At 40.4% G+C, this 8526-nt stretch overlaps 1 long non-coding RNA gene across 2 annotated transcripts; it reads right to left on the bottom strand.

The window, feature by feature from the left end:
- Positions 1-964: 964 nt before the first annotated feature.
- LOC134223428 (uncharacterized) lies at positions 965-5392 on the bottom strand. Of its 2 annotated transcripts, none has more exons than XR_009982573.1 (5): positions 5245-5392; positions 4978-5145; positions 4705-4917; positions 3891-4041; positions 965-1689 (listed from the first exon to the last, which is right to left on the bottom strand). It is a non-coding gene; the product is annotated as an uncharacterized LOC134223428 (long non-coding RNA). The 2 variants fall into 2 exon arrangements; XR_009982572.1 differs by lacking the exon at positions 965-1689 and adding an exon at positions 2531-2707.
- Between the last annotated feature and the right edge of the window lie 3134 nt (positions 5393-8526).

Raw genomic sequence — 8526 nt, 5'->3', positions numbered from 1 at the left:
TTTTTGATATCATCGAATATCAAGGGTTCAATAATATGAAATTCGAAATAAGTTTTCGTTCCATGAAATAATAAATAATGTGAAAAAATTAAGAATGTATAACAAAAATAATTGTAATTCATTAAGTTTACGTTAGCGATCCAGCTGAGATTCAGCGACCACACTCCATCTTTCGAGACCCCCCGGATTCACAAAACGCCAATTTCAATTCTGCGTTTTCCGCCTTCGCCCTCTCAATCTCGCTCTCAATGAGTAATGGAAAATCATCAGGTCGGTTATTTCATCATCAAAAACTTTCCCAACTTCGCCAAAATCTGGTTCTGGGGTTGATCAACCAAGCATGGTCTGATCGAATCTTTTTGGACGAATGGCGGAAAAGCCTCGTTGTACCCATCCACAAAAACAACATTTCCTCTCGAGATGTCACAATGTACCGGTCTATTTCTCTGACATGAGGTGTTTTCAAAACCATGGAAAGGTTTGTAAACAGCGGCTGTAAATTAGAAGTCGATATTAGGTTCGGCTTTCGCTAACAAGCGTTCCGCCCGGAACACGGCACGGGCACATACTTCGCATATCTGGAAGATGTACTGCACAACGCCTACAACGCGGATCTACACTGCCGAAAAAAACCTTTCGAAGTTCATTAACTTGCCTTATGAAATTTCGCCACAAGAAAATTGATTGAAAACCATAAGGTTGCCTTATGAAACTGGATGAACCTTAAATGAATTATGCCTATAATGAGGCATATGTTTATCTTAAAGCTACCTTAAAATTTTCATTGACTAACCTTATGAAATTTCATAAGTTTCGTTATGAAATTTCATAAGATTTGTTATGAAATACGTATACTATCAGCTTTGCCTTCAGCATATGAACATTTTCAAATTTTCATTTTAAAAAAATGTTAATTAAAATTAGAATATAAAAAATGATCATACAGTATTTTTTGAAGCAAATATTTATTTATTTAATTTATTCTTAAACTGGAAAAGAAACCCTGTCTGGTATTGCCACGTACTGATCTTCCGCGATCGAAAGATGTATTGCGAATTAAATTTTAAACAATTTCGTGTGCTTTTGTAGCTGTCCAACACTACGTGAATTTCCCTCGACAGCTCCAACGATATCCGATGCAAACACTCACGTTGAAAACAGTGTGCTTTATCACTCGTGCCAACCTCTCAGCGAACCGTCGATCTAGATCTGCATCGTGTCACTATCCTAGTCCCCATGCAACTCCACGCATACATCTCCGAACGCGATCGGTCTCAACAGATGCGTTCCTCGAAGATGAGATATTTCCTCCAATCGTAGACTGCCGTTCAACTTCCAATCAACCATTGCCTATGCGTGAAAAACTTTCCTGAATAGAACGCCTCCTTGAGGTATGGACCCGGATATTCAGTCATATCTGGAACAGTCTTCTCCATCGCTGTCCATGATCATCCACTTCTCCTCCTGAACGAAGTCGATCGAGCGGTTCATGTCCTGTTCAGAAAACTATGCCCTCTGTGTACAATGTATACACTATGCCCAGGGCCGGACCGGACCGGACCGAGAATCGAACTTGCCATTTCCGGATTGGCAATCCTACGCTTTTGCTCGCAAGGCTACTGGAGACCCCTTTGCGATGCGTTATGTAAATACATATAACCCATTCTGTTGATTTTGATTGGTTGAACACTGAAATATACAAAAATATACATATTTGAAAAATGAGAGATCATAAAATCTATTTGAAGCATGTTTAGAGGAACATATAAAAAAATCTAAAAGGATAACTAATACTTTTTTTGTATAAATTCAGATGAAGTGAAACTAAATGAAATATCGTTAATATATATCAATAATTGAACACAACTACCAGCATTCGGCTGGTTGAACTAGCTACGACAGTACGTACTATTCCAATTAATTCCATTGATCTACATATTCCGACCAAATTCTGTAATTTTACCGCAATTGAACATAATTACTCCCTCCTAGACTGGTGGATTCTTTTTCGCAAATTTCATATCAATTTGTCCATTTCGAAACATGTGCTGTGCATATGCACAGCCGCAAGTATTTAACAAAAAAATCACATTTGAACATAGGGGTGATCGGGGCAATATGGGCCACCTAAGGAAATCGTTCCGAAAAGCGCTGAAAAGCTCAACAAATCATCATTCAAATGTAGCTGACTTATACAAGGGAGTGTTACCTTTCATATTATGTCGATGAATGGTGAAAAATGCGTTTGGAAATTGTTGGAATGCACTTTTGAAAATGTATTGATTTCAATGTGTGCTCCCGACTATACGCTCTTACTTCACCTATATCATACGCATAGTAAACTCTAACTAACTCAATGAAAATCTTTGTTACTCTGATTGGAATCTTCACGTTAATTTAAAAACTTTACCTCTCTAAATCTCTATAATACATTACTCGATGGTATCAAATCAAGTAAGAAGGAGTTTACTAATTAGACTTTATCGAAATTAATTTATTTGCTTTTTATATTCTTATTATTCCTTATTATTATTCCTAATTAATTATTATTACTATTCCTTATTAATTAGACTTTAGACTTTCGTTTTTTATCACTGATGCTTTTTCCGCCTATATCAAATTGATGGTGTATCAGTGTCTCGTACTTGACTCGTGAGGCCGTCATCAGTGTCTCGTACTTGACTCGACTTGAGGTCGAAATACGTATCTGTAAAGTTAACGAAACGTATTGTGCTTCCAGTTGAAAACCGAAGTGAGCTCTCGCGACGATTGAGTTTTTCCTTATTTCCTGATGTCGCAACTGCATCGCGACTAGTGCGCATCTATGCCACCACCGTGCGCCATGATGCGCACTAGTCGCGACGTAGTTGCGACAAAAGGAAACGGGAGAAACTCGATTGTCGCGAGAGCTCACTTCGGTTTTCAACTGAAAGTACAATAGACAGTCTTAGATAGTTGAAGGCATTCCACTAAAAGAGCTTAAATAATTTTTCTAGTTCAAAATGAAAATTTTATGTCAGCGATCATCTCTAAACCTCGCCTTTTTGCCAGCATGATTGGCCTCTCCCGTACAAGTGAAGGGGATCTCCCTACCAAATCATCGAAGACTATCTCTTTTTTTACAAACACTTACAAATACACTTGTCATATGACGAGTTTAAACAATTCCATTTAACTCCACGACTTGATTGTACCTTTCTTTTTCTTCTTCTTATTGGCATTACATCCCCACACTAGGACAGAGCCGCTTCGCAGCTTAGTGTTCATTAAGCACTTCCACAGTTATTAACTGCGTGGTTTCTACGCCAGGATACCATTTTTGTATTCGTATATCATGAGGCATATAAATGAAGTTAAAAAAAATCATGAGGCTAGCACGATGATATTTCAAGACAAAATTTTCAAAACGACTTATCTGCTTTTGTAAACAAAGATTCAAACGACGATTTGACGAATCTGATAGCTTTCTCACGCAAACCAACACCATCAATAGGTAGATGAAGGATTCCGCTACCTGTTAATGGTGTTAGTTTGCGTGGGAGAGCTATCAGATTCGTCAAATCGTCGTTTGAATCTTTGTTTACAAAAGCAGATAAGTCATTTTGAAAATTTTGTCTTGATTTTTATGCAAAAGGAAGTCGAGACAATTTTCAATCCGAAAACAGTAAGGCCGTCTTCAGTATCTCGTACTTGACTCGACTTCGAATCAAGTACGAGACACAAAAGACGGCCTTACTGCTGAAGTTGAAATACGTATCTGTCAAAGGTACAATCAAATGGTGGAATTAAATGGAATTGTGTAAACTCGTCTTATGACAAGTGAAGACATTCCACTAAAAGCTCAAAATAATTATCAACACTAACAAATAGTAAATAATAATTACACTCACTCTTTACCTTCCGTTGAGCTCTCACTCCATCCAACCTGAACAAGGAAGTCTTGACATCTAGGCCTCAAGGATTGGCCAAGCATATGGTATTATGGTATATCAACCTGATTTTTCGACCACCCTCGCTCTTGCTCTATCGCTTCCATCAGACCTACAAAAACAAGCAAATAATTGATTATACATTGATTATCTTACCCGACGGCCCTGCTTCGACTGCCGGCGTTCAATACCCTAATGCTACGTACACACCAGTCAAGCAGTTCGACGAACATTGACTCCACCCCCAAGAAAACGCTTCGGTTGCTGCTTTGTTGGAACGTGTGTGAAGTTGTTCGAACAACCATTTGACAGTTGGCGGCTCGGTTGGAAAAAATTAAAACGGTTTGATTTTGGTTTGAGTTGTCGGGGGTGGAGTCAAAGTTCGCCGAACATGTTTGAGCATTTGTAGTGAAGTTGCACAAACCCCCATATATTTTTTGATGGTTGGTGCTCGAGTTGGTGCTTCGGTCGTTCGTGTGTGATATTGTTGGTCGAATAAATTGATTGTTCGTGTCGGTGTTGATAAAAATTGATGAATGTTTGAATAAACGGGAGGTGGAGTCAATGTTGGTCGAACTGCTTGACCGTGTGTACGTTCCATAACTGCCTAGGCCAATGAAGGGTCCCCTCGGTTATTCTTCACAACAATACCCGAAGGCACCACCGGAATTTTGCGTCGTGTGATGTTGGCCGCCGAGAGGAACTTGAACGCCACCGATTAAATCGGCTATGGTCCAGTCGCTCTTATCAGAGAAACAGGACCGTATCACATCACCATAAAGGACAACAACGCTGTTATCGCTTTGCCGAAGACTTTTGCTGCCTTTTCATGGCAGGAGTTGCAACGCCGAACCAATGCCGCTTCCAGAAGGACTGCAGGATTATTATGGACCGGAAAAGTAACTCCCATCCAACCGTTTATCGCCAATCTTGAGCTGGCAATCATTTCACATCTCTGGCTGCTCAGCATCGATGATGAGAAAAAATCCTGAGAAAAAAACAAAACAAATTACATCATCAAAGCGATTCAGCTAAACAACAAAATTACCTGCAAGTTGGACTTTCCACAGGGCTTTTACCCGGATCAGCTTTCATTGTCCTCCTTCGCTGCATATTCCCGACAGGAGTTCGATTTCCGTTTCGTTCATGTCCGCAACGGAACGCTGCCCAAACAGAATGTACCTGTGGTGCTCATCGTCTCCATCGTAGATAGTGCCTAAGAAAGGAAAACAAAATACACAAGAATTGTAAACATTTCGATTCCAAACCCGGTCCATTCACTTTCTGCTGGATCCCGTCCCCCAGTAGTACTTACCGATAAAGGAATTGCATCTAATTCGATTGATTAGGCTGTATTCCGTTTTTAATATTAGTAGTAGCCTAACTTTTTCACTTTTCTTAAAAGTTGTCAGCTCGAGGTCGAACGATATCGATAACCGCGCATTTTTTGACAACTGTCAGAATGAACGCTGAAATGAACAGGGCCTGTTCATAAGAATGCCTTATGATTATTTTATGCAAGAAAAAACTATGAATTTCATAAGGCAGACTTATGGCTTTCAATAGTACCTTATGAAACAAAAATAAAATGAATTTATAGGGTTTCATAAGGCAAAACTTATGGAAATCAAAATGTTTTTTCTACCAGTGTAGAACGTTCCCAAGGCCTCCATCAGGACTTCTAGCAGTGGCAAGAATGGGGATTTTCCGGCAACCTCCTTGCTTTTGTCCGGAACTTGGTAGACTCTGACAACCAGCAAAAGCGTTTGAGGGCACGTCCTCATTTCGCTGGTTGGGTGACTAACCCATCTCCAACAAAAAGATTGTGGAAGTTTTCGGAGTCTCCATTGATCGGAGACTCTCGTTCCTTTCGCACTTCCGCGAGCTCTAAGTAAATTGTCGGACCAGAGACAACGTGGTTCGGACTTTGTCTCATCCTCATCGAACCAACAACAGGAGGTCCTACAATTTCCTACAATCGAGCCGCCTCAGAATTGTTACTCGCAACACCACCCCAGTCTGCCTGTGCCGAGGCTGGCGTTCTGCCTTTTGCCACCGTGCGCTGGTGGCCATCTGCCGCTAGCTGGCTCGTTCGCTGCAGCCACTGCTGGAAAATACAAGATCCCTCTCCTAGCTGAAGGGGGTCGGAATAGACACACTACGACCTGCGGCGAATATAAATAGATTGCAATTTCCGCAAGGGTGACAATTTCGTGGCTCTTAGAAGGTCGGTGGTTAAGCCACAGATATTTTCACAACTATGAACACAGGTTTACAGATGGGTGGAGTCGGCATTAGGGTCACTGGGACCGGTTTCACTATCTCGGACTGCCTCCTAGGTATGTGCTGTATGTTTTCGGCTGAAGGAGCCACGGCGCCGCCATCTACCCGTTCAGGGAACCCATCCTCGTACTTTTAGACTCTGCCAGCGCCATCTCCACATTCCAGAGTGATAAGCCTAAGCACAACAGGATCCAAAGCATCTTAGCGAACATGCTTTCGAACATTACCTTCCCTTGGATCCTGGGGCAATGCGGAGTGCCTGGCGGATCTCCTTGCCGAAGTCGGACATCAGGGCCAACATTTTACGACATTGTCCCGTTTGGTGATGTCAAAACCTGCATGGAGGAAATCATTTGAGAAAACTGGAAAAAACTGGACAACTACATCCGTTTACCTCCGGAAAATTAAAGGGACCACATCGGCGTGACATAGGTTCCCTATTTTGAAGATCAGCAGATCATCACCCGGCTCCGAATCGGACACAGGCGGCCCTTGCATAATTTCGACAGGAGCTCTTTCTGTACTATCTGCAATGTCTGTGACATTGGTAACTCTGTACAGCATTTTGTCAGCGGATGCTTGTAAAATCAAGTGCTTCCATTCAAGTGTCCAAATTCACCTTCGAATTACTTATAAAATCTTTATGAAGATTGTACAATTATTTCAAAGAATATACATTTAAGCATATTCCAGGCTTACTTCAAGAATTCCGAACGAAAAATTCCGGGGTCCTCGGAAAAATTGGTTCGATTTTCTTTGGTGTTGTTCTCTCAGGATTCCCTACGTAATGTTTTCAGAAGCAACATTAGGTTTTAATTTATACTGGAATCATCATCGGAGATTCTCAGGTTTTCATGATTTTTTCTGCTTCGGTTTTCCTCCAAAGATAAGAAATGTCTGTAAAAGTCTGTAAAATCAATCAAAAGTCTGTATAATGTCTGTAATCTGCATGATGTCTGTATGCAAGACCAAAAGTCTGCACGGTTATACAGGAATACTCATTTTAGGAGTATTTTTTATTCACTTTGGAGAATATTGCCTATACGTCAAATTATGCGTACTTTTAATTACCGACGGGAGAGTATTTTTTACGATTTTCGTAGTATGCTCATGCGATTGTGAAATGCGTAAAAAAAGTACATAACAAGAAAAGAAAATTTTCAAGCACGTAACTTCACGATGCAATCAGTCAGTTCAGTTGCTGTAAAATGTTTGATGAATACGCACGCTTTGTTACGGACAGTTTTGGCTAGCAAAGGTATGTAATGTTAATATTGTTTCAAAGATTCTTAAAATAATATAAAATTATCATTGTTGTAATTTGGATTAGGAATCCCGAGAAACAAGAAGCCGTTCAGCACAAACATTCTTATACAGTTACATCGGACTCTTCAACACCAATTCCATGGGTGTCGTTCCTGCCGACAATGGATGCCCAGGTCATATACCAGCGGTAAAGTTTCCAATCGAAACCAGCCAAATCCAACTTAAAGGAAACGTTCCAACCGAAGTTCCAACATTGCTAACCGCTTCCGCCGCGTTCTTGGCCAAGCTGTTATACGACCTGCCAGCGCTGTTCTGCGAACACTGCAACCAGCTGCCGCCAACGCTGGATGTTGCCGTGGCCCTCAAGATAGCTGAGTAAGGTCTAAGGTGCCAGAATGCTGAAAATTTCACTGATGAGGAAGTTTGGATGGGCCCAGAATACCCAGGGGCTACGGCAATAGAAGATGGATTTGTTAAATGATTTGTACCAATGTATTTGCTATAAAATGTATTAAAATAAAATGATTTTAGATTGACTATCTTATGTTTTGTTATTAAAATGAACTAAGTGAAGAAACCTTACCGGCTTTTGAAAGCAAATCTATGCATAGAATTGTAGGGGTAAAAACTACACATTTTACTTCTGTTCTTGGAGTAAAAATTACACACTTTTTACTTGTAGAAAAGGGGTAAAAAGTATGCCTATTTTGACGTATGAGCAGTATACTCAAAAATGAGTAAACGAATTATACTCCTTTTAGGCGTAGTTCCACTTTTCCTCGATTATGCGTACTTTATAGTTCTAAAAGAGTATATTCAGGTTACCGTGTGTATAAATACAGACATGTCTGTATATCTGGCATCCCTGCCCGTGAAACAAGCACTAGTTCTTGAAGCCACCGTTTGTTGGTGTGGCGCTAGTGCTGTTCTTAAAGTTTAAAGCTCCGTTCATATTGTACCGTACATTTCGCGCGGGTATTTAATTATGTATCACAAAATGATTTTCGATCCTGAAAGTTTTAAATTTCAATAACTTAAGTTATATTGT

Source organism: Armigeres subalbatus, chromosome 3 (genome assembly GCF_024139115.2).
Source record: "Armigeres subalbatus isolate Guangzhou_Male chromosome 3, GZ_Asu_2, whole genome shotgun sequence".
In the NCBI taxonomy this organism is placed as follows: domain Eukaryota; kingdom Metazoa; phylum Arthropoda; class Insecta; order Diptera; family Culicidae; genus Armigeres; species Armigeres subalbatus.
This window is presented reverse-complemented; position numbering and strand designations above follow the sequence as displayed.